This window comes from Eleutherodactylus coqui, chromosome 1 (assembly GCF_035609145.1).
Source record: "Eleutherodactylus coqui strain aEleCoq1 chromosome 1, aEleCoq1.hap1, whole genome shotgun sequence".
NCBI lineage: Eukaryota > Metazoa > Chordata > Amphibia > Anura > Eleutherodactylidae > Eleutherodactylus > Eleutherodactylus coqui.
This window is the reverse complement of record NC_089837.1, coordinates 482,956,378-482,983,622: the sequence shown is the minus strand read 5'-3', so window position 1 is coordinate 482,983,622 and position 27,245 is coordinate 482,956,378.

Here is a 27,245-nt window from a genome sequence, read left to right as displayed (position 1 = left end):
GAGCCTTACATCTTTCTATGTATCATCTTCATTGATCTCTCATCTGTTGTCACTTCTCTACACACTACTGCTGGTTTTTAGGGGATCTATTTCTTCTTTGTCATATGTAATGAAATCAATTAAAACCAAAGTTGAGGCAATTGTTAAAGTTTCTTCAGCTGTACTTTCTATAGAATACTGTTAGGCTGCTTTCACATCTGCGTTGGAACTTCCGTCGCAGATCCGGCACACAGTATCAGAAGAAAAAGTCTTGCATGCAGGACTTTTCGGTTCGGTAAAATTCTGGCCAGCTGAGCAGAAACCAAAGGAACCCGTTATAGTCAATGGGGTCTGTTCGGCGCTGTTTGGTTCCATCATAGGATGAATCCATTCGGCCAGGGGATTCCCCTTCCCTGCTCTTATAATTAAGCAAAAAATGGAACCCCCCCGCCACATATGTGAAAGCAGCCTTACTTTTACAATATTCCATCTCAAAGGAGGTGCCAAACTAAATGCTGTTCTCTCATTATCTATACCCTAGAGAGCCAGATGCAAGAAAAATATGGCACAACATTAGAATTCAATTCATGAAGCAAAATTTCCCAGGAGATTTATTACCAGATGTTTCCTTGAATGTTATATAATACGATTTATTGTACATAGCACTCTGTAAGAGAGACAGATGATAACTGGATTTCTAGCTTGTATATTCTAGTTTTCACTATTGATAAAGATAACCAATTAACACATCATTATTCCAACACTAATGTACTCAAAATAGTGGAGTCTGCACTGCGCTGACATGCACTCTATGCAACTAAGTATTGTAGCATGCAGAGCCACATTAAAGGCTCATGTCCACCATGTTTTCACCGCATATCACGCTGGCGTTGCATGGACACACGTTATATGGGTGAATGGAGTCAATGAAAGTCAATGGATCCATGCACACCAGCGTGTAGACACTGCGTATGGATACGCAAGAGAAATAAATTGCAGCATGCAACTCGCAGTGTTTTACACATACGGCCGTGAGCCCTAAGGATGTCTAGGATGTGCATATGCCTGCAAAAGGAACCCCCTTGAAAGTGTAAACCTTTTATTTAAAGATACTGAAAAGCATAATTAGCCCCAATATACAAACACATAATAAAATGCATAAATAATGCGTGCGCTATTACAGCTGAAGACCCAACCTGCTCCTGCTACATTGCAGGAGCAGGAGCTTTAATCCCACTCCGTATTTTTATCATCGGCTGGGATTAAAGCTCAGGACCAGGCTCCATATGTAAGGTCTGCCACTTGTGTCTGCTGCCCTCTAGCTGTTCCACGCAGCCGCAAGCATCGCTCTGCGCTTCCGATGTGTATGAATCCTATATGTCTGTTTTCCTCCAGCACTGAGAGGGTTAACCAGTTCTCTGGCTCTCGGCTCACCTGTGAGGTTAAAAAGGCATTACTCCTCTATTTAAGGTGGGTTGTGGTACTTCCCCTTTGCCTGAGAATTTATGTGTGTTAGGTTCTGTAACTCAGCTTTCCTAGGTCGCCTACTTCTGTGTGCTTCATCTGCTCTGTGTCTTGTAGATCTCCTTCAGCCTCACTGTATAGGCTCCTTGTATATCTGTCTGTGTGTACATTTGTTTTCTGTCAGTTCCCATCCCTGTTTTATGGTTTGCTTCTGTCTTTTCCTGCATGTCTGTCTGCTGCCAGTCCCTGCATTTGGTACACCTTCAGGGACAGTCAGTCCCGAGGTTCCAGCACAGGGCCGTCCTTGTGAGGGCGATCACCTTGCTTGTAAGTCAGGGTCTTCCCATTCCCTTTGCAGCCAGAGGTCAGACTCTCATTTTCTTGTAACAGTCCCTCTTACTGTAGGAGTCAGCTGTCAGCCACACCAGGACTGGTCTAGGCCAGGCTGGTTGGTTGGTCCAGTGGGTCGACAGTTTATGGTGGTTAAGGGGTTAAATTGTGATTTAGTCTTTTTCTCTTCTTAGGACTGAAATCTTTCAGACATATAATATCACCAAGAATGAAGAGACATATATTTTCAGATGCATGTCAGATTGATGAGTGAGAAGCAGCCTTGATCTGTGTCCACTATTCGTTAGAGCGAAACAATGACTAATCCATCTGACTTTGAAGAAGATGATACTGTATATGTACATATAAAAAAACACTGAAGCATCTATTTAAAAACCAAGTGCGTCTTGGATTTCCTGAACTGCTTAATCAGTGAAAGAAGGATCTGCCGAGGGCTCCTTTCCTACCTCTGTTGCTTTCTCTTTTTCAGAAACCTAAGATGCCTGTCCAAACCCCAGGGATTCCTGCAACGTGAAAGCATCCATTAAATGCTATCCCAGGCCGAATCTACTGCAGGAAATCAAAGTGTGTATAATAGCTCTTTCGTAATTATTAACTCTTTAGCAGACTCGCGGTGCTGGGAAGTATTTTTTCCTTGCCTTGTTAAGCAGATGATGAGAATACTGCGAGGAACGTCCTACAAAGTGTTCCCTAGGTACCTTGTTATTTAATATTTATGTATTTACGTAGGCATAAAAAACTGCATCGTAAGATGACCTTGGTATAAAATGTCTAATATTTTACATCCTATCACAAAATCATATTTTTATGATATATGCTATAGATCAGATCCATAATATAGCATTCAATGGAATATGGCACATTAGAATCGAAGACATACTGAAGTACAGTACGCCCTCGTAGACTTTCATGGGTGCTATACTGCAACCATATAAAGTTTGTTGAGGCACAGCCCATTACATCTCTCATGGATGTCATCCAATCTGCATTGCTAGGATGCTCCTTTCCCGCTTCTACTGTCTCCATGATTCTGATGCAGGAAAGGAGGAGGAAATGCCATGCTATGGAGTGTGGGGACAGTCAGGGATATTAAGCAAGTCCTAAGTAGAAGATGCATAGCCATGCAGCTTAGCAGCAAAGCTAGTCATAATTATCTATACCATTCTAAACATTCAAGTGGAAGAATGTATCAAGTGGGGTACCACAAGGCTCTGTCCTAGGCCCAGTGGTGGTCAACATTTTTATAAATAATCTAAAGGAGGGAATTGAGGGGAAACTGATCAAATTTACCTACGATACAAAGCTAAGAGGGATAGTTAACACTAGGGAAGAGAGCTAGAGTATTCAGAAAGATGTGGAAAAGCTTGAACAGTGGGCGGCGACTAACAGAATGGTATTTAACAAGGAGAAGTCCTACATCTGGGCAAGAAAAATAAAAAAAAGCACATACAGAATGGGAGGAATTGGGCTAAGCATCAGTACATGTGAAAAAGACTTGGGTATACTAATAGATCATAGACTGAACATGAGTCAACAATGTGATGCAGCAGCAAAAAAGGCAAACACAATTCTGGGATGTATTAAGAGAAGCATAGAGTCTAGATCACGTGGGGTCATTATACCCCTCTACTCTTCCTTAGTCAAACCTCATCTAGAGTACTGTGTCCAGTTCTGGGCACCCCCCTTTAAAAGACATAGACAAACTGGATCAAGTTCAAAGAAGAGTCACCAGGATGGTGAGCGGTCTGCAAATCATGCCCTATGAGGAACGGTTAAAGGATCTGGGAATGTTTAGCTGGCAAAAAAGAAGGCTGAGAGGAGACTTAATAGCTGTCTACAAATATCTGAAGGGCTGTCACAGTGCAGAAGGATCAGCCCTATTCTCATTTGCAATGGGATCAAACTAAAAGGGAGGAGACACAGATTTGATATTAGAAAAAACATTCTTACAGTGAGGGTGATCAATGAGTGGAACAGGTTCCCACGGGAGGTGGAGAGTTCTACTTCAATGGAAGTCTTCAAACAAAGGCTGGACTAATATCTGTCTGGGATGACTTAGTGATCCTGCACTGAGCAGGGGGTTGGACTAGATGACCCTGGAGGTCCCTTCCAACAAAAGGCAGCAACTAGTGGCAGAGAAAGGTGAGAGGAGGTGCTGCTTGTCCAGCGACAGCTGCAGCAGAGCTGACCTACAGCTGGACTTGTGTACTTGAGAGAGAGTGTCAGGACTCAAACCTGGGAGCTCCAGGCAGTGTTACTCCTGACTGAGCTATTCAGTCTGCTGGATAGTTCCCTTGCAACCCTGTTCCTTGCTCTTTGTCCTAGTTCCTGCTACTGTTTTCCTGATTTGCTCCTCTCGTTCCCTTGTTTAGGTATACTATATAAACCAGCCCTGGTTCCACCCTATTTGCATGGTTATTGTGCTTCAGCTGTGATCAAGCTCCTCTCCTTCTCCTCCACAACAAGCAAACTTTAGACCACCTGATACCGACCTCTGACTTTCCTTCCAACAATGATATCTGCCTCCTCCATTGTACTGCAAACCTGAGACCACCTGATATTGACGTCCTGCTTTCCCCTGTCTACTCTCTGGACCTGCATGTTTGCTACACCCTTGGCTCCATACCTATCAAGTGCAGGAAGACATTACAGAGAGGGAGATTCGTCTGATTGAAGCAGCGTTCACCGACAGATACAGTCTTCAGGCTCAGTTGGTGCCAGAGGGACTTCAGTTGCCTGATTGCATGGTTACTTGAATTAATATCACTTTATGTACAGCTTTAACCAGTATGGACATTTTCTTCTGACCTGATTGATCAATCTTGCATTCCTGATCTACTACAATCTCTCTCTATTATTATCAAGCAGGTTTAGACACAAACCTTATGTGTCATCTTAACGCAGCAAAAAACACTTGTGGCTGAGACTCTGCACAGCCATAGCTGCCATTAGCCACACGATCTGGCAAACTTACTGGCTGTCACGTCTGGGCAGAGTCCCAGCCTCAAGCAATTTTTGCTGTGTGAGAATGCAACCTGAGAAAAATTAGAGATGCCACACAGGCAGAGTATCTGGTAGAGTTAAATAAACCACTCTTACTCCATTTAAAAACCTCTTAATGTATGCGCCAAAGTGTCCATGGGGTTACATTAACTCAACAGAGGTCAAAAGAATGACCATAAAAAAAGTATGGAACAGTGAGCCCTAGCGAGCAGGTTCCTCTCTTCCCTTGTATCAGTTAGGCTAAATTCACATCTGTGCTGGGGATTCCGTAAGGGGAGCTGGAAGACGGTATACCCTGCATAAATGGATCCATCTCATTAGGGAACCAAACTGTGTTGAATCAACCCATTGATTATAATGGGGTCCGTTCGGTTCCTGTAGCTGTCCAGCATTTTTACCAGATGGAAAAGTCCTACAAACACAACTTTTTTGTCCAGTATTTCATACTCAGATCTATTTCCCGGAGGCCATTGAATGGAGCCTTCAATGGAGATGTGCATATAGCCTAAGTAACGCATATAGTCCATGTTTATTGTTTCTGTTGGTTTTCATATGTAAGGCCGCCTGCAGACGGGCGGAAATTCCGCGGCGGGATTCCCCCGCAGAATTTCCGCCCCTGGACGCCTGCATAGGATTGCATTAGAGCACGCAATCCTATGCAGACGGACGCGATTTATCTGCGCGAAATCACGCGCAGCAAGCAAACCGCGGCATGTTCTAATTCTGTGCGGGGCTCAGCAGCCGGCACTTGAAAGAGCCAGAGCTGCGGGAGCGGGTGAGTCCGCGGTGCTCTCTGCAGGCGCTCGGGTCGGGTCCCGCTGTGCACTTAAATCTCTGTTTTTCTATGCACAACGTTATGTAATTAACAACACTTTAAAATAACTAATTAGGTATCTAGTGAAATAATGCACACCATGTGCTATTCTGTACACTTCTTTACAATGGAACCCTATGGACGACAGATGCTGCTATATGGCATCTGTCAGAAGCATCTGTTTAGCAGATACATCAAGAGCTTCACCTGACCTACATGTTAAATGGAGGCCATAAATGTGGCGGAAACACCTCAGAGGGTAAATTCAAGTTTCGGATCTAGAATTTAAAGAGTACAGAATGCCCACTTGATGTATTACAGTGGGGCAGAATGGAGACTTAGGGGGGGAGTAGAGAAGGAGTAGGAGACTTGGATTGCTGTCACCTTTCTTGTTGCTGAAATTTTGAGCAGAAGATCTGCAGCATTTCCGCCCCGTGTGAACATACCCTAAGATTTACTTTAGACACAGTTTTTGTACTGTTTTTTTTTTTTTACTTGTAAAAGTCACCAAAAACAGTCATTTTTCTAGGGTTTTTCATGTGGTGTTTTCTTTTGTCACAGATGCATTTTTTTTGTGTGCCTTTCTTATCAACAGTGGAGCATATGAGAAAATGCTAGAATGAATACCAAACCCGGAACATGCTGCAATTTTGAAAAAATGCCAAGGACCCCAAAAAAAAGCATGAAAAATGAGAAAAAAATGGCAGTAAACAAACTCAATATTTTGTAGGGTTTTCATATTCTTCTACAGACCTACAACTAACACCAAATAAAAAAATCACAATCGTCAAAAATGAATTAGGCTGCTCAACTGGATCAATCACGGCGCGGCAGCATGCAGAAGTACAGCAAAATGCACAGATACGCATGTGAAAGCACGTGATAGTGCTCCCTTCACAGCGCAATTCCGTCACACGCTCGCGAGCGTATGTACGCCCACGCTCATCTGCAGGAGCCTTACAGCAGCTTTGCTTGCCTCGCAGTATTTACTTAGCAATGTATTTGCACTGTGAAGATTAGGTTTTTGCGTATATACCTGCGTAAATACTGCGCGCATTAGCGCAGGCAGAGTAAACCGACTGAAAACAATGGGTTCTATTCTCTGCACGATGCGCGCACATATTTCACGCACTTATACACGCCCGTGTGAAGCCGCCCTTACTGAAGGCTTGTTCTATCAGTAATGGATATCATATAGGCAGATGATTAGTAAGGCCAGTCCCATGTGGGCGTATTTTCATCTCACTTTGCATGCACAATTTTCCTGCGTGTAACACGCGATACTGATAGCCCATTGATTTGTACTGTGCCGCTCACCCCTGCGGTTTTGTACGTGTGCATTCTTATACAAAAAAAATCATGGCATGTTCTATCTTGGCGCGTATTACACATGCCAAGATAGTGTATGGGGATTGGTAGCGTGCAGCAAGTACGCACACCATTGAGTACTTGCGCAAGAGATACACGCGCAGTACAGCGGCGCACGCGTTTATATGAACCCGGCTTTATAGTAACTTTCTGCTCTCATGTTTTTGATCTATTGAATGTTGTTGTATCTTTCTGGAGGCAACAAACATTTTCCACGTACCTCAGTGGCTGCCAGTGCTGGAATAGATGACACGCGCTCGTATCACTCACATTCAATAGTGCTATTAATATCTGTTCAGGAATTATGTCAGAACTGGGTTTATGACTAAGTGGAAACAAAAACGCAGCTTATTGTTGGATTTTATTTGCTCAAGACATAATTGGGAATACTTTGTACTTATTCCAAGGGCTTCAAACCCGAAGGCGCCTTTTACAAAGAGTGAAATATTCTGCCACAGCGATGCAGAATACGCCCTCCTGCGCACTATTCAGCCACTAAATCTGCACTGCTAACGTGTGGCTTCTGGTCCGGAATTGAAAATAGCAGTATCCAGACAGCAATTCTGCATCAAAATCCATACATAGCGGTGAGGGTTTCAGGGATGGCATATTCAGCAACACTGTTCCAGAATATTCCATTCTGCCTCATTGGTTTTTTTTTGCCTTCCTCTGGATCAACAGGAGGGGGGGGGGGGGTGAAACAGGCTGAATGAAATGGACATTGTCTTCATTCAGACTAACATACTTAGTTATTATGTTACTATGTGTGAAAGTTCCCTAAAAGAAAATTACCAGTGTGTTCCACATGCAGGAGCCCGCAGCGAAATTCCGGCTCTGACCCTGGCCGATGACCGCGTGTACTTCTCTATTCTGTACTACGGACACTAGCCATTGGTCATGTGCAGTACAGATTTTTTCTCCAAATCTTTGTTTTTACCGCGTAATGTCAATTACGGATGGGTAGCGGGTCAGATGACTTTAATGAAAACTGTCCGTGCGGAGTCCGCAGAAAAATAGTCTGCAGAAATCATAATTGCTATCATCTCATGTGAGCGGACATACAAATGTTCTATTCTTTCAATGTTTGCGGAATACCGCTGATCATCCACGTGGGTGACGATTGCGGATTCTGCAATTCAAATCCGGTCATGTGCAGGCATCCTAAAGCAAAGGAAGGTTGTTCCAGACATCTTGGAGAACTAAGCACAGATCTTCTGTGGATGTCGGCTTGCTCAAATCCTTCTGTCTCTTCATGTAATCCCAGACAGACTGGATGATGAAGAGATCAAGGCTCTGTGGGGCCGAATCTTCACTTCCAGGACTCCTTGTTCTTCTTTATGATAATTTGATAATGACTAGAGATGAGCGAACGTACTCGGTAAAGCACTACTCGTCCGAGTAATGTGCTTTATCCGAGTACCTCCCCGCTCGTCCTGAAAGATTCGGGGAGCGCCGCTGCTGACAGGTGAGTTGCAGCGGGGAGCAGGGGAGAGCGGGCGGGAGAGAAGGAGAGAGAGATCTCCCCTCCGTTCCTCCCCGGTCTCCCCTGCAGCTCCCCGCTCCGCGGCGCTCCCCGAATCTTTCAGGACGAGCGGGGAGGTACTCGGATAAGGCACATTACTCGGACGAGTAGTGCTTTACCGAGTACGTTCGCTCATCTCTAATAATGACATTGGCTATATGTTTGGGCTCGTTGCAGATTAGATTTGTAGACAATTTATTTTAAAAAATCGTACTTTTCCCAGACCGACAAAAAACTTTACACAGTACTATAGATAGTAACTTATAGTCAGTGTTGGACTGACCTACAGAGGAACCAGGGGATCCTTTCGTGGGCCTACCTACTTTGTACTGACTACAGTGCTTCAGAACCTCAGAGGAGAAATCAGTAAGATGAACCTTGTGTAGAGCTGGCGGGCTGCTTTTGAATACATCCAGGGCTCTGGATATATTCAGAGCCCTGGATGTATTATCTAGATACAGATCTTGTCTCTTCCTACCTTTCCTGCAGTGTTACAAGGGCCCAGCTTCCTACTGGCTAATAAACCATGATACAGACGCTGGAAGAAAAGATAAAGTCCACTGGTGCAAGCACCAAGTCATGATTGACTCCTAGGGTGACGTCATATCGTGACGGTTTCTTGAAAGACTGTTTTTGCAGGGTGGTTTGCCATTGCCTTCCCCGGTCATCTTCTACCTAACCCACTCTAGCACCTGTCAGTCATGTCTAGTTAGTCCTTGTATTGGGTAGTAGGTTTTCTCCCTAGTCCAGGATTGGTTGGTGGAGAGATATAAAAGGCAGTACTTGGGTGTGGTTTGGGGTCCTTCGGGCTCTTAGAGGTCCTGCTAGGTCCTCCTAGAGAGTGTGAAGTCTGGATTAGTCTAGCATGGAGGCTTGTTAAGTCAAGCCGGGGGGCTGGTGCCTGGAGGCCAGCCAGCGAAAATGTGTAGTCAGCTGGAGGGGAGAATTAAAGAAGAGCGGAGTCTTTTTAATCCCTGCTTGAGAAGGAGTCTAAGTCAGCTCAGACCCCACGGAATCTGGAAAGAAAAGCAACAAATTCAACTGTGAGTTTATCTTGACCCTGTACATTCAACAGTCAGTGTGTCCATAGGAGCACCTGTATTATTCCCTCCATTCCTCCACGAATAACCTCCAGGTACAGTCACCAGATAACTTAGCCTGGTAGCCCACATAGTTCTTCAGAGGGGAGAATTAGAGAACCAATGCATGTCATGTCATCGATGTAAGTTATTATTTACTGGAGAAGAGTGTAAACATTGTCTTTCATTTGCAAGCATTCAGTAAACTGTGTGCCTTCGGTTTTACTGCAACCTATTTGGACTTGTCTCTTTACTTCATAATACTAACTCATACAAAGGCACTGGCGTCACATCAGTTAATACATGAACCAGTAATTGTAGTTTCTAACGACTCAATTGCAATCCACCTGCTGCACAAGCCATTATTACTGGCAGAGTAGCCACCACAGTGACACAGTTAGAATTGGTGCAATCACTCAGGCTACACTTCTGTCAACTTCAGCCGGCTGCAGGCTGCCTTAACACTCTGCTCCACACGAGGCCCGTGGGAGTGATATAGACCTGCATGCACAGAATATAGAATAGTATCCAGTCCACTGTCCTCTCCACCATCCTAGCTACTCATTCTGGTCCTCTTCTCCCCCCACCATAGCTGCTCACTTCTGTCCTCTGCAGAGTAGAGTACATTACAGAGAGGGATAGAACAGCCTAGTGATTCAGCCTTTCGCAGTTGCAGCCAATCAGCATCAAGCATCAAGCAATAGAAGGAACAGAAGTTCTAAAAGTTCATGTAATCTTCTAAAAAATTCAGAAGAAGAGAGAAGAGTGTAGGTGCAAAAGTTCAGCTCGCCCCCTCGGCCAACCTGTACCCATACCCATACATTACTTATTTCCTGGACTATGTAAAAATTTGTTTGTAGCCCCTTAGGTCGGGCTCACACGAGCGTATGATTACCACGTATTATGCGTGTGCTGTACCTGCATGTGATGCGCAATAATTTGCAGGCAATTTAATACATTGCCGCATGCAGGTCCATTCACAATTACAGGTAGGATTTGCGTAATACGAAGCACAAAAAAAAGCAGGATGCTCTATTTGCGGGGTACTAGTTGTGAGCCCATTGTTCTCTATGGGTGCATAATTGGCTGAATACACGCCCAAGCGATGCAACGGTGTGGGATATATATATATATATATAAACAAGTGGTTTGTGCATGACAGTGTGAACCAGATACGTTGTCATGCGCAGTGCAATTTCGCTGCCATATGCGGCGATAGGGCAGGTCACCGGTAGCTCCACAGCACATGACAGCATTTTACACTTATAGCCGAGTTTTTTTCTTGCATTTTTAAACCACGACTAAAAAAACACATAAAAAACTGCATTCAGTATTCAAAAACCATATACGTTTTAAGAAAAAACTGCATACACTATTAAAAACTGCCTGTGGATCTAAACAATACATGCGTTTTTTTTTAAACCACATGCAGGTTTTTAATGCTTTTTTTAATTGTCTGCAAAGTGTGCAGTCATATACAGGAGATACCCAGGTTATACCAGGATGGTCCATATCACTATGAAGAGGAGATGTACATACAACTCCTGTATATAGTAATATTGACCATGCTGGTGTAACATTTGCTGCCTTTTACTGAGCGCCGCACTGTACCATGCGTTCAAAAACGCTGCTCGAATTCGCAGTGAAATGCTGTGGCGTTTAACTAAATGAAGTTCAATGTTGAAAAATGTAAGACTATGCACATGGGCAGGAGGAACGGATGTCACCAATATTCACTTAATGGGGTACCACTAGGGAAAAGTGATATGGAAAAGGATCTGGGGGTACTAGTGGATAACAGACTAAACTGGAGTAACCAATGCAAGTCAGCCGCTGCAAAGGCAAATAAAGTCTTGGGGTGCATTAAAAGAGGTATAGGGGCGAAGGACGAGAACATTATCCTTCCATTATATAAGGCACTTGTCAGGCCTCACATGGAATACTGCGTACAATTCTGGACACCGGTGCTCAGGAAAGATGTCACAGTGCTTGAGGGGGTTCAAAGAAGAGCGACTAAACTAATACATGGAATGACGGGACTGGAATACCCAGAGAGGCTGTCCAAATTGGGACTATTTACTCTAGAAAAAAGAAGGTTAAGAGGCGACCAAATAACCATGTATAAGTACATGAGGGGACAACACATGGATCTCTCCCACGATCTGTTTACACCCAGGACCACGACGGTAACAAGAGGACATCCGCTACGATTAGAGGAAAGTAGGTTTCATCACCAACACAGAAAGGGGTTCTTTACTGTAAGAGCAGTTAGACTGTGGAACTCTCTACCGGAGGAAGTGGTGATGGCAAAATCCATAGAGGAGTTTAAAAGGGGACTTGATGTCTTTCTGGAGAAGGATATTACAGGATATAAATTTTAGTTTAAGTGTCAATCCTGGTATATAGGCAGGTAGGAACTATTAGGGGTTGATCCAGGGAACAGTCTGATTGCCATTAGGGAGTCGGGAAGGAATTTTTTCCCCAAAAGAGCCAATTGACTTCTGGCCTTGGGGTTTTTTGCCTTCCTCTGGATCAACACAGTAGGATAGACAGGCTGGACTAGATGGACAATGTCTTCATTCGGCCTTACATACTATGTTACTATGTTACTATGTTACATGTGTGAGAGCGGCCTAAGGCTGATACCACATCTGCATCAGAACCTCTGGTCGGAGGTTCCATCACAGGTTCTGCTCAAAGTACCAGAAGTAAAAGTGCTGCTGTCCAAAAGTTGGGTAGCTGGGCAAAAAGTGGACAGACCCCATTATAGTCAATGGGGTCCGTCTGACACTGTTTGGTTCCATCCAGAGACATTCGGCTGTCGGTATTCTCCTTTCCTGTTCCTCAGAATGTAGCAGAAAAGTGGAATCCCCAAATGCAGGTGAAACCCCCCTAAACTGGGAATCTACTGTATATAATTATATATGTATAGCAGGTACAAGCTATACATCCTTAATGTAGTGATATACCAGGGTTTGTCAGCATGGTGCATATGACTGTATGCAGAAGATGTACATCCCCCTGTATATAGTGATAATGTATAACCTGGGTATCTTCTGTACAATTTATACCAGCTATACATACAAGATTACATACCACCAAATGATCCGCTAACTCCTCTCCCCTCCCTCGCTCTCCGACACTTTCACGTGGCTGGCAGTGCACTGATAGACTGCAGTTGTGACCAATCAGTGGAAGGGAGGACCTTCTCCTCTGGGTCCTCAGCTGTGTCTGGCAGCTGAGGACCCGGCCTGCTCTGGATTGATTGCAGAAACAAAGGCTTTAATCCTGTGCAATACTTCTGCTATCAGACAAGATTAAAGCCCAGGACCAAGAGCCGTATATTAACCGCACTTGGTCCTTAAAGGGTTAATTTCAATAAGTCATCTTCCACCTTTGAGGCTTTAAAGGGGTTGTCCAAAATAAAACTTTTGCAGAATACGCCCTCCTGCGCAATATTCAGCCACTAAATCTGCACTGCTAACGTGTGGCTTCTGGTGCGGAATTGAAAATAGCAGAATCCAGACGGCAATTCTGCATCAAAATCCATACATAGCGGTGAGGATTTGCATATTCTGCAACACTGTTCCAGAATATTCCATTCTGCCTCATTGGTTTTTTTTTGCCTTCCTCTGGATCAACAAGGAGGGGGGGTGGGGGTTGAACTAGGCTGAATGAGATGGACATTGTCTTCATTCAGACTAACATACTTAGTTATTATGTTACTATGTGTGAAAGTTCCCGAAAAGAAAATTACCAGTGTGTTCAATTTGAATGTAATCAGATGTAAAGGCCCATTTAGACACAATGATTATTACTCAAATGCCAGCTGCACTCAGGCGATCCGTATTCCGAATGCAGGAGCCCGCAGCAAAATTCCGGCTCTGACCCTGGCCGATGACCGCGTGTACTTCTCTATCCTGTACTGCAGACGCTAGCCATTGGTAATGCGCAGTACAGATTTTTTCTCCAAATCTTTGTTTTTCCTGCGTAACGTCAATTCCGGATGGGTAGCGGGTCAGATGACTTTAATGAAAGCTGTCCGTGCGGAGTCCGCAGAAATCACAATTGCTATCATCTCATGTGAGAGGACATACAAATGTTCTATTCTTTCAATGTTTGCGGAATACCGCTGATCATCCACGTGGGTGACGATCGCGGATTCTGCAATTCAAATCCGGTCATGTGCAGGCGTCCTAAAGCAAAGGAAGGTTGTTCCAGACATCTTGGAGAACTAAGCACAGATCTTCTGTGGATGTAGCTTGCTCAAATCTTTCTGTCTCTTCATGTAATCCCAGACAGACTGGATGATAAATGGATCAAGGCTCTGTGGGGCTGAATCATCACTTCCAGGACTCCTTGTTCTTCTTTATGATAATTTGATAATGACATTGGCTATATGTTTGGGCTCATTGCAGATTAGATTTGTAGACAATTTATTTGAAAAAATCTTACTTTTCCCAGACCGGCATAAAACTTTACACAGTACTATAGATAGTAACTTATAGTCAGTGTTGGACTGACCTACAGAGGAACCAGGGGATCCTTTCGTGGGCCTACCTACTTTGTACTGACTACAGTGCTTCAGAACCTCAGAGAAGAAATCAGTAAGATGAACCTTGTGTAGAGCTGGCGGGCTGCTTTTGAATACATCCAGGGCTCTGGATATATTCAGAGCCCTGGATGTATTATCTAGATACAGATCTTGTCTCTTCCTACCTTTCCTGCAGTGTTACAAGGGCCCAGCTTCTTACTGGCTAATAAACCATGATACAGACGCTGGGAGAAAAGATAAAGTCCACTGGTGCAAGCACCAAGTCATGATTGACTCCTAGGGTGACGTCATATCGTGACGGTTTCTTGAAAGACTGTTTTTGCAGGGTGGTTTGCCATTGCCTTCCATGGTCATCTTCTACCTAACCCACTCTAGCACCTGTGAGTCATGTCTAGTTAGTCATGTCTAGTTATTGGGTAGTAGGTTTTCTCCCTAGTCCAGGATTGGTTGGTGGAGAGATATAAAAGGCAGTACTTGGGTGTGGTTTGGGGTCCTTCGGGCTCTTAGAGGTCCTGCTAGGTCCTCCTAGAGAGTGTGAAGTCTGGAATAGTCTAGCATGGAGGCTTGTTAAGTCAAGCCGGAGGGCTGGTGCCTGGAGGCCAGACAGCGAAAATGTGTAGTCAGCTGGAGGGGAGAATTAAAGGAGAGCGGAGTCTTTTTCATCCCTGCTTGAGAAGGAGTCTAAGAAAAGAAAAGCAACAAATTCAACTGTGAGTTTATCTTGACCCTGTACATTCAACAGTCAGTGTGTCCATAGGAGCACCTGTATTATTCCCTCCATTCCTCCACGAATAACCTCCAGGTACAGTCACCAGATAACTTAGCCTGGTAGCCCACATAGTTCTTCAGAGGGGAGAATTAGAGAACAAATGCATGTCATGTCATCGATGTAAGTTATTATTTACTGGAGAAGAGTGTAAACATTGTTTTTTATTTGCAAGCATTCAGTAAACTGTGTGCCTTCGGTTTTACTGCAACCTATTTGGACTTGTCTCTTTACTTCATAATACTAACTCATACAAAGGCACTGGCGTCACATCAGTTAATACATGAACCAGTAATTGTAGTTTCTAACGACTCAATTGCAATCCACCTGCTGCACGAGCCATTATTACTGGCAGAGTAGCCACCACAGTGACACAGTTAGAATTGGTGCAATCACTCAGGCTACACTTCTGTCAACTTCAGCCGGCTGCAGGCTGCCTTAACACTCTGCTCCACACGAGGCCCGTTGGAATGATATAGACCTGCATGCACAGAATATAGAATAGTATCCAGTCCACTGTCCTCTCCACCATCCTAGCTACTCATTCTGGTCCTCTTCTCACCCCACCATAGCTGCTCACTTCTGTCCTCTGCAGAGTAGAGTACATTACAGAGAGGGATAGAACAGCCTAGTGATTCAGCCTTTCACAGTTGTAGCCAATCAGCATCAAGCATCAAGCAATAGAAGGAACAGAAGTTCTAAAAGTTCATGTAATCTTCTAAAAAATTCAGAAGAAGAGAGAAGAGTGTAGGTGCAAAAGTTCAGCTCGCCCCCTCGGCCAACCTGTACCCATACCCATACATTACTTATTTCCTGGACTATGTAAAAATTTGTTTGTAGCCCCTTAGGTCGGGCTCACACGAGCGTATGATTACCACGTATTATGCGTGTGCTGTACCTGCATGTGATGCGCAATAATTTGCAGGCAATTTAATACATTGCCGCATGCAGGTCCATTCACAATTACAAGTAGGATTTGTGTAATACGCAAGCACAAAAAAAAGCAGGATGCTCTATTTGCAGGGTACTAGTTATGAGCCCATTGTTCTCTATGGGTGCATAATTGGCTGAATACGCGCCCAAGCGATGCAACGGTGTGGGATATATATATATATATATAAACAAGTGGTTTGTGCATGACAGTGTGAACCAGATACGCTGTCATGCGCAGTGCAATTTCGCTGCCATATGCGGCGATAGGGCAGGTCACCGGTAGCTCCACAGCGCATGACAGCATTTTACACTTATAGCCGAGTTTTTTTCTTGCATTTTTAAACCACGACTAAAAAAACACATAAAAAACTGCATTCAGTATTCAAAAACCATATACGTTTTTAGAAAAATCTGCATACACTATTAAAAACTGCCTGTGGATCTAAACAATACATGTGTTTTTTTTAAACCACATGCAGGTTTTTAATGCTTTTTTTAATTGTCTGCAAAGTGTGCAGTCATATACAGGAGATACCCAGGTTATACCAGGATGGTCCATATCACTATGAAGAGGAGATGTACATACAACTCCTGTATATAGTAATATTGACCATGCTGGTGTAACATTTGCTGCCTTTTACTGAGCGCCGCACTGTACCATGCGTTCAAAAACGCTGCTCGAATTCGCAGTGAAATGCCGTGGCGTTTAAATAAACACATGTGTGAGAGCGGCCTAAGGCTGATACCACATCTGCATCAGAACCTCTGGTCGGAGGTTCCATCACAGGTTCTGCTCAAAGTACCAGAAGTAAAAGTGCTGCTGTCCAAAAGCTGGGTAGCTGGGCAAAAAGTGGACAGACCCCATTATAGTCAATGGGGTCCGTCTGACACTGTTTGGTTCCATCTAGAGACATTCGGCTGTCGCTATTCTCCTTTCCTGTTCCCCAGAATGTAGCAGAAAAGTGGAATCCCCAAATGCAGGTGAAACCACCTTAAACTGGGAATCTACTGTATATAATTCTATATGTATAGCAGGTACAAGCTATACATCCTCAATGTAGTGATATACCAGGGTTTGTCAGCATGGTGCATATGACTGTATGCAGAAGATGTACATCCCCCTGTATATAGTGATAATGTATAACCTGGGTATCTTCTGTATAATTTATACCAGCTATACATACAAGATTACATACCACCAAATGATCCGCTAACTCCTCTCCCCTCCCTCGTTCTCCGACACTTTCACGTGGCTGGCAGTGCACTGATAGACTGCAGTTGTGACCAATCAGTGGAAGGGAGGACCTTCTCCTCCAGGTCCTCAGCTGTGTCTGGCAGCTGAGGACCCGGCCTGCTCTGGATTGATTGCAGAAACAAAGGCTTTAATCCTGTGCAATACTTCTGCTATCAGACAAGATTAAAGCCCAGGACCAAGAGCCGTATATTAACCGCACTTGGTCCTTAAAGGGTTAATTTCAATAGGTCATCTTCCACCTTTGAGGCTTTAAAGGGGTTGTCCAAAATAAAACTTTTCTGTAGAAATGGCTCGCTTATGGCAAAAAAATAATACAGAGCTTATACTCAACTCTTCCCGCAAGTCCCCTGTTGGCAGCTCTTGGTCTCCGCAGCTATGTATTATTGTTTTTGCCATGAGGCAGCCATTTCTATAGGAAAGTTTTAGATGAGCACCCTTTCTGGTGTGAGCATCTATGAGTGCCGCCAAAGAAGAAAAATGTTGATAACAATAGGAAAGCCCCAGAAAATCAAATGGCTTTTAGGCCCAGGGACTAGGCCACTTGATTACTGCTTGTCTGGATCCATCTGCAGGCTTTGTTCAGAAATGATCTATCCCAGGAAGGGCAGATGAGACTTTTTAAGCCATTTAGGACAAGGTGCCATAAATATTTAGGCCCCAGTTACAGTGGAGAACTGTGAAATAAAAAAAAGACAGTGTGAATGTCTCCAAGAGGTCTTATATGACATTATGGGAGACATATATTAAAAGTTACAGTCTACCCAGATGATAGGGCACCAGAACACCACTCTGCTTTGGACAGGGCAGAAAACTGAACTTTTGCCCCAGGTAGGGTAAAGCCTAGCCTCTGGCTCTGCCTGTCTTACAATGGTGCATGTGTAAATGTTCAGTGGGCATAGGTTGGGGTTCTTCCTTGTCCGGTGGTGAAGAATGCTTTACTGTCTGGGCATCTGGGTGCACATTAGGGAGCGGGAGTCTGAGCTCCAGCTAAGCCCATATTGTTTCTCTATAAATGTATGTGAGAGGTGACGGGGTAATGACATTCTGGAAAGGTCGTGGATTCCACATCATTACCTGGCGATGACACCGGAAAAGCAGAGATTTAAAAGAAAAAAACCTGTACTGGACATTTCCGACGGCTCGCCGTGCAGATCATCCGCAGTACAGATAAAAAGAGTACGTGCAGATGCCGACTGGGCACAGGGTCAGATTCCTCTGCGGAATTCTGCATGTGGACAGATATTTGTCCAGCTTGTGTTTGAAGAGTTCCATTGAAGGAAAACTCACCACCTCCCGTGGTAACCTGTTCCGCTCATTGATCACCCTCACTGTCAAAAAGTTTTTTCCAATATCCAATTTGTGTCTCCTCCCTTTCAGTTTCATCACATTGCTTCTAGTCTTTCTTTGCTTCTTTGAACAAATTATTAAACAGCATGTATGAAAGTACTTAGATGACAGTGGAGTAATTAACCAGAGCCAGCATGGGTTTGTAACAATTAAGTTATGGCAGACTAATCTAATGTCCTTCTATGACAGAATCACAGACTGGGTTCATTAGGAAAATGCAGTAGATATAGTATATCTTGACTTTAGTAAAGCATTTGACAAAGAATCTCATACCATACTTATTGTTGTGGCGGTTCTGGGATTGCTGCCATGCTGATGGTCTGGTGCAGGTTTTGAAAGTGGTTATTCATCTTCTGGCCCTGGTGGGTGTGGTATTAGGGGAGACATGCTTAGCCGAACCTGTGGGTAATTGTCACGGCTACTTACTCTGGCTGATGCTGGACTGAATTGCCGTTGAATCTTCAGTCTAGCTCTGACTGTTGTCTCAGTCAGATCTTGGTCCTGGACCTATCATTTTCCTGCTGCATCACAAAGCTAAGTTTGTGTTTCTTATGTTATTCCCTTGTCCCACGTAAGGTTAACCAAGGACCAAGGTATAAAGTCAGGTATATCCTTGTCAGAGCGAATTGCCTGCATGTAGGCAGTTCCCCATCCCTGAGGTTATTTAGATAGGGAAAAAGTTTCCATATTTTAGCTTATTATTGTTTTGACGCAGCTTGTGTGTTTATGTGAGAGATCTGAGGGTTACGGTTCCAGCATGTCCTGAGTGGACGTGTCACTTATTCTGTTAGTCGCTTCCAACTGTTCAATCCTTGTGGTACCCCACTTGAGACATTCTTGCAATTGGATGTGCAGCCATTTATGTCCACTCTTTGAGTACGATCACTCAGCCAGTTGTGAATCTATCTAACAGTTGCCTTGTCAATCCCATATTTGGTGTTGCGCTGGTTTGGTTTGGTAGGTGTTTCTCCATCTCCTGGCTCTGGTGGGATTGGTAATAGGTAAGACATGTTTGGTCTCACCTGTGAGTATTTGTCTGGGCTATTTAGCCTGGCCTGATCCTCAGCTGAATTGCTGTTAATTCTTCAGTCTCCCTACGACTGTGACTGCAGTTAAAGCTGGTTCTGGATCTCCTAGTGACCTGTGGCATCTAAAACTAAGTACTGTGTTTTGTTTTCCTTTCCTTCTTTGCTTTTTGTGTTGTTCCCCTGTCCCACGTAGGGTTAACTAGTGGCCAAGGCATGTGGTCAGGTTCGTCCTTGTCAAGACGGGTTGCCTGCATTTAGGCAGGTCCCTTTCCTGATTAGGTTCATAGCACTTTCCTTCGTTGCTGTTAGCTTTATTGTTTAGCACTGTTTGAGTGCAGTGTGTGTGTTTTTCAGGTTTACGAATCCAGCGCATTCCGCTTGGACATAACATTTGGTCATTTTTTCAATAAGGATGGTATGAGATACTTTGTCAAATGCTTTACTAAAGTCAAGATATACCATATATACTGCATTTCTCTGATCAACCCAATCAGTGATTCTGTTATAGAAGGAAATTAGATTAGTCTAGCATGACTTGTTTGTTACAAACCCATGCTGGCTCTGGTTAATTACCCCATCCAAGTATTTGCATATATGTTGTTTAATAATTTTTTCAAACATCTTTCCCGGTATAGAAGTCAGGCTCACAGGGAGGAGACACAGATTAGGTATTAGAAAAAAAAAATGACAGTGAGGGTGATCAATGAGTGGAACAGATTGTCATGGGGGGTGGTGAGTTCTTTTTCAATGGAAGTTTTCAAACTGAAGCTGGACAAACATTTGTCTGGGATTATTTAGTGAATCCAGTATTGAGCAGGGGGTGGGACCCCATTCTATGATTCACTATTGTTAGGTACAGAACTTCTATACTAACAAAGACACAGGGACGTTTTTATAGAAACAGAAAGAGGCAGCTTTCCTGCACTCACAGGCTGCAGATTGACAGATCTGTAGACACAGTGATAACAATCTCTATAGTCTTTGCCTCTCCGGCCTTTACTGCCTGTAGGTGTGTGCATTACATACACACACATTATAGTAGGTTTACTAACCATTTGGCCAAAATGTCTTTAAATGCCTGATCGTCTTGGGAAAGCAGAGTGGTGGGCATTCAGATATTGCCTCCCTACTCATTGGACCAGAGACAATACAATACAGCATGTGAAATAAGGACAAGAAAGAACCGCCGGAGCCGGAAGCCCGCAGAGCGGTAGGCGGGAGGCGGCATGAAAGGGTGAACGGGGAGGAGTGACGTCATCGGGCGCAACGGATTATGGGAGGGGGCGGGGCCTCCGTCGGGAGGCCCTATATAAGAGCGAACAAGCAAGAGAGAAGTCAGAGCGGCGAAAAGAAGGAGAAACGAACAAAGAGTCAAGACAAGAGAGCGAAGACGTCTGAAGAAGCGCAGCGGAGTTCGGAGAGCGGAGAGTGGAGAAGCAGAGAGCGAAGAGAAGAAGGGCGGCAGCGGAGCGACGAGCGCTGAAGAAGAGTGCGGCAGCAAAGCGGCGAGAGCAGGAAAAGTTCGAGGTGCGCTGAAGTCTGCAGTGTCGAACGGAACGGAAGGAAGAAAGCGGAGCGCAGAACTTACAACCAGCAGCGGCGATCAGAACACGGCAAGCTACAAAAGGATACCGGCCAGGGTGCAGCGATCCGACAACGGAAGAAGTCCTGAGGAGGCGGAGCCTGAGCGATTAACCGGAAGTCACTGAAGAAAGAAGTAAAGGCCGAATTCTCACCAGCTGAAGAAATGGAGGCGGTCCTGGAACGAATTCGGGCAGCAGCGGAGGAAAGAGGCCTGGAATGGCTACTACAGCTATCTAACCAAGGACTCATCGCAGGGGAAGGATCTACTTCAAGGTCTGCCGACATGAGGAACGCTGCAACCCAGGACATGACGGCAGGTAGCGTACAGCCTTCAGGATCAATGCCAATGGAGGGAAGGAGTTCGGCTAAGGGTGCGGGGCCGGCGGCGGCAGCACCAGCGGGGCACACAAAAGAGCTAAGACCGCGGAGGGCCCGTGCACCAGAAAGGTTTAGCCCCGAGCACGGACCCTCGCGGGGAAAAAGGAGGCGGAGTGGCTCCCCGGCCCCCCCACATAGCACGCTTCCCCTGGCAACACCAACAGGCAGGGGAAGCAAGGCGGGGAGAACTCCGGCGAGGCAAAGGAGGGCGGCAGGCAGCGTGGAGTCCCGTGCTGAGAGGGGGACGGGACCTACCGCTAGTCGCCAGGCAAAGAGCAGGAGGAGAGTTGGAGGCGGCGCTGCAGAACAGGAGCAACCCTGCAGCGAGTCAGGAGCACAGCGGCCCGGTACATCGACGGGTCAGACGGAAAGAAGAAATGAGGCGTCTGCAGGGCCAGCAGAGCGGTCACAGCACAGCGGGGGTCAAGAGGAAGCTCGATCGGGAGGTCCGGCGGCTGGTGGGCCCACAGCTCTCACGCGGCCAGGTGAGTCACACTCCATGTGCAGTATGTCTTGTAATCTTAGTAATGCAGAAAATGTGGGTAATAGGTATACGAGGTTTAGTAATGTTAACCGTGCAGACAATGTAGGGGATATGTATAACATGCATAGTAATGTTAACCTGACTGAAAATGCAGGGGATATGTTTACCATGTCTAGTCATGCTAATATCATTGAAAATGGGGGGGATATGTGCGGGATGCCCAGTAATGTTAATCGGGGGGTACTGGCTGGGAGCAATTTCGTTCAACAATCTGGGACTAGTGGATCTGCACCTAGCATATGCAACGATGCATCGGCAATGCTGGGTTTCATTGTAGAATTCTTGAGACGTCAGGGGGGGGGTGGTAATCCATCGCCTGTCACAGCATGGAGCTCAACATGCACGGCGTCATCCAGTATAGAGGAAGGTCAGTTGCGACCCCTAGCTGGGGGGACTGGGGCAGGACAGGCGATTGGAAGCATCCAACCCCCTTTTACAGTAGAGAGAGGAGCCGCGGCGACATCTGTTGTCGCCGGGGAAAACCTACAGACGGAGGCAATAATGGGGGCTTCAGAGGCAGGGGCAGCAGCAGGCGTTACGGTGTCAGTACAGACAGAAAGAGATGGGGAGGGAGTAAGGTTAGACGACAGAGCAAAGGGCGAAGTATACGTCTGCTTTGAGGGACCTCTGGGGGCGCATCTCAAAAAAGAAGTGAGGGAGAAGATTTGGAAGGACGAATATGTGGAGATATTCTCCCTCCTCCCCTTGGAAAAATTTAATTTGGACAAGGGGAGGAGAACGGACTTTAAAAAAGAGGAGGAAGAGAAGAGGAGATGGCGCTTGATTCCCCAGACGTTTGCTAATTGGCTACAAGCGTTTGCCATTTTAGCCAGCGTGATAGGTGAAAAAGCGCCGGAAAATTGTTCCGGCCTTTTTTGCTACATGGACTCAATAGGGGAGGCTTATAGGGTATACGGGGGCCAGACATGGATACGTTACGATGAGCAATTTAGACAGCGTAAGGCGGTGCGCCCATCTATCAGATGGGAGCACAAAGATATAGGCCTATGGTTGAGAGTAATGGCCCCCGCACGATTTGGACAGCCCTTTCAGGGAAATGCCGGGTCATTCGGCCTGGCCACTAGTGCAGCAGGGGGCCAAGGCAGCACAGCGGGGGGGAGCAGGCTCGGGTACTGTTGGCAATACAATGAGGGACAGTGTAAGTATGGGGCAACATGCAAATTTCAGCATGCCTGCTCCCATTGCAGTGCAGGCTCCCACGGAGCGGCACGGTGCTTTAAAAAAGGTAAGGGAAAAGGCCCTGGCGGTTTTACAAAAAGGGACGACCCCGGTGATTTTGGAAGAGATGTTACATCATCTAAGTAGGTACCCTGATAGAGAGAAGGCGGAGTTGCTGTATAAGGGTTTCAGGGATGGGTTTCACATCCCCGCCCCGTTGCATGCGGTCCCCTTTTCGTTAAAAAACTTGCGATCAGCATTAGAGTTCCCGGAGGTGGTGTCAGAAAAGATAAAAAAGGAGGTAAGGTTGGGGCGCATGGCAGGGCCGTTTAAAGAACCGCCTGTGCCAGATTTCGTGGTGTCTCCTTTGGGGGTGGTCCCAAAGAAGGAGCCGAAAAAATTTCGGCTTATACACCACTTATCTTATCCTAAGGGAGCATCGGTGAACGACGGAATAGACCAGGAGCTTTGTTCGGTGGTGTATACCTCGTTCGATGCGGCATTGCAATGGATACGAAGGTACGGGAAGGGAGCATTAATGGCAAAGGCGGACGTAGAATCCGCGTTTCAACTGCTCCCAGTTTCACAGGAAAGCATTAGATTGTTGGGGTGCTATTGGGAAGGGGATTACTTTGCGGATCGTTGTTTACCCATGGGATGCTCCATCTCGTGTGCATACTTCGAGGCTTTCAGTTCCTTTTTAGAATGGGTGGTGAAGGACACGGCTGCGGTGCAGTCGATCATTCATTACCTAGACGATTTTCTGTGTGTGGGGCCTGGGGGATCGCCCGTGTGTGCGAGCCTGCTGGGCACTTTACAATGTGTGTCAAGGCGGTTCGGGGTCCCGTTAGCTCCCGATAAGACGGAGGGGCCAACTACGTGTTTAAGCTTTCTGGGCATCACCATCGATTCAATCGCGATGGTCTGTCGCTTACCTAAGAAAAAATTGGAGGACTTACGGGAGGAGGTGCGCGCGGCGCTAGGAAGTAAGAAAATTACGCTAAGAGGACTGCAGTCACTGTTGGGCAAACTTAACTTTGCCTGCAGGATTATGCCCATGGGTCGGGTGTTTTGCAGACGGTTAGCGTCAGCAACAGCGGGCATTCGGGCACCACACCATTTCATTTGTTTGCTGGCCAGCCACAAGGCGGACCTGACGATATGGGCTACCTTCCTGGAAAAATATAATGGCAGGTCGGTAATCATGGGCGAGGTTAGTAACAATGTAGACTGGGAGCTATATACTGACGCGGCGGGCAGCACGGGATTCGGGGCCTATTTCCAAGGGAAATGGTGCGCGGGGGAGTGGCCGGAGAAGTGGAAGCAGGAAGGCTTGATAAGGAACTTAGTGCTATTGGAGTTATTTCCAATAGTGATGGCCATCATGCTATGGGGGGAATACTTTCGGGACAAAAAAGTGAAATTTCACTGTGACAACTTGGGGGTGGTGCAGGTGATTAACACCCTGTCGGCATCATCCCCCCCGGTGGTAAACTTGCTGCGTCACTTAGTGCTCGAAGCATTGTCGTTAAACATGTGGATAGTGGCGGCTCATGTACCCGGTGTTGACAATTCAATTGCGGATGCTCTCTCTCGGTTTCAGTGGGAGCGGTTCCGGACACTGGCGCCGGGTGCAGAGAGGAAGGGAAGAGAGTGCCCGGATCTAATTTGGAGCATGGTAAGCGAGCAGTGAGGGGCCTGTTAGAGCGGTCATTGGCTCGGCGAACCAGGGTAGCGTATAGCGCAGCGTGGAACGAATGGGAAGAATGGGTGAGAAAGGAGGGGGGCACGGACTCAGAAGAAGACAGAGTAGGTATGCTACTGAGCTGGTTGGGTAGAAGTGCGGAAAGGGGTAGGTCAGTGGCGCAAGTAAACCAATTTATAGCAGGGCTAGCATTTGGGTTCAAGTTAAGGGGGATGGGGGACGTGACAAAAAAGTTTTTAGTAACACAGGCGCTGAAGGGGTTCAGGAGAGGTAAGGAGAGTGTGGACACTAGGCGACCAGTTTCCTTTGACATATTAGAAAAATTGGGTACAGCTTTGGATACGGTGTGCGGAAGTGATTTTGAGAGACGGTTGTTCAGGTCGGCTTTTTCTCTGGCATTCTTTGGAGCATTCAGGATAAATGAATTGGTGTCTCCAAGCAAAAAGACCGGGGGAGGGTTGCAGGCAGAGGACGTAAGGTTAGTTGAAGGGAGGCTGGAGTTGCGGATCCGCCGGTCAAAGACAGATCAGCAAGGTCGGGGAAAGATTATTAAATTGGGCGAGGTGCCGGGGGCGCTCATGTGCCCTAAGAGGACTTGGGAGCAGTATAGGGGAGGGTTAGAGTCTGGAACAGGCCCCCTGCTGTGCCATGAGAATGGCCAATTTTTATCTCGCTTCCAATTCATAACTATATTTAAGCGGACACTGGAAGCGGCAGGGTTTGATAAAGAACACTTTGGGTCACACTCATTTAGGGTGGGAGCAGCGACAGAGGCATCGGTGAGAGGTATGGGGGTGGAAGCTATAAAAAGAATAGGTCGATGGGAATCCAGACGTTTCAGATCCTATGTACGCCCTCACCTACTTTAAAGAAAAGGTCAGGGTGAGGGTGGGGGGGGGGGGGGGGAGTAAAATAGTAGGAGCAACCGTTACTAAATTATGCCGGTAATTTTGTTTTTACAGATGAGCATCCAGCGTTAGTGTGGATCTTAGGCCATTCTTATGTCTTCTGGGGGGCGGAGAGAGCGGGAGCACGACCCAACGGCAGGCAATTACGGTTCCCTAACAGCGAAGCAAGGATAAAGTGGATGGGCATTAGAGGCATGTCCTGGGGCGCGGTTTTGGAGGAGGTAGAAAGGAGGGTGAGAGGGGATAGAGCGCCGGACGTATTAGTCATTCATGCAGGGGGTAATGACCTGGGAAAGAGGAGATTTAGGGACCTATCGAGGGACATTCGGTATGACTTCCTTAGGTTACAGGAGTCATACCCGGGAATAGTCATGGTATGGTCAGAGCTAGTGCCGAGAAAAGTATGGAGGGGAGCACGGTCAGAAAAGGGGCTGAACAGGGCGAGAGTTAAACTAAACAAAGAAGTCTCTCGTTTTGTGGGCGGAAAAGGGGGCATAGCAGTGCGGCACATAGACCTAGAAAAAGGCACGGGGAACTATTGGAGGTCAGACGGCGTTCATCTGAACGACATAGGGATGGACCTATGGATGGAAGGATTACAAGAAGGCATCGAGCGAGCGCTGGAAGTGTGGAGGGCGGCGCAGGCTCAAGGGGGTCGAGCCTCGCTTGCGGTGGCGGGGGATGGAGAGGGAACCTTGGAGCCCGTGTAGAAGGTAGTAAGGGGAATGGTGGGGGCTAACTAGCCTCCCCCGTTCCTCTCCTTTTTCGAGTTGGGGACCTGTCGCCTCCAGGGTATAGGGCAGACCCCTGATAGGGGGAGGAGAGGCTAGCCAGGCCTGGCTAGCCGGCCTCGGGGTCGGTAAAAGATGGCGGCCGGAGGTTAAAAGGGGAGCGTCGTTGGGCTCCCGAGTCTGCCGACCTGCGGCGGGAGGAAATAGTTAAAAAAGTTCGTGGGGATAGCGTCGCCTGAGTCGGCCAAGTTGCGGCAGGTGACCGGGACAGCTATCTCCTTGTAGGGGTGAGGCGGCAGTAGGTGGCAGACACAGGGGTGCGGCTCCAAGGTCCTTTACAGGTATCGGGATATGGTCATCATTAAGGTTGATGTTGAAACAAGTTAAAATGTATTTTATGTTGTTTGTGTTAATAAATGGCTGCTGTGGCCAAATTTATCCAACAGAAGGTGTCGGTGGTTTGTTCGACGAATGGTGAGGGAGGGGGAATGGGGAGGTAAGGCCATTAGCAGCAACGAATCCGTTCTACCCGGGTCAAGAACCGCCGGAGCCGGAAGCCCGCAGAGCGGTAGGCGGGAGGCGGCATGAAAGGGTGAACGGGGAGGAGTGACGTCATCGGGCGCAACGGATTATGGGAGGGGGCGGGGCCTCCGTCGGGAGGCCCTATATAAGAGCGAACAAGCAAGAGAGAAGTCAGAGCGGCGAAAAGAAGGAGAAACGAACAAAGAGTCCCACCCGCCCGCCCTAGAAGA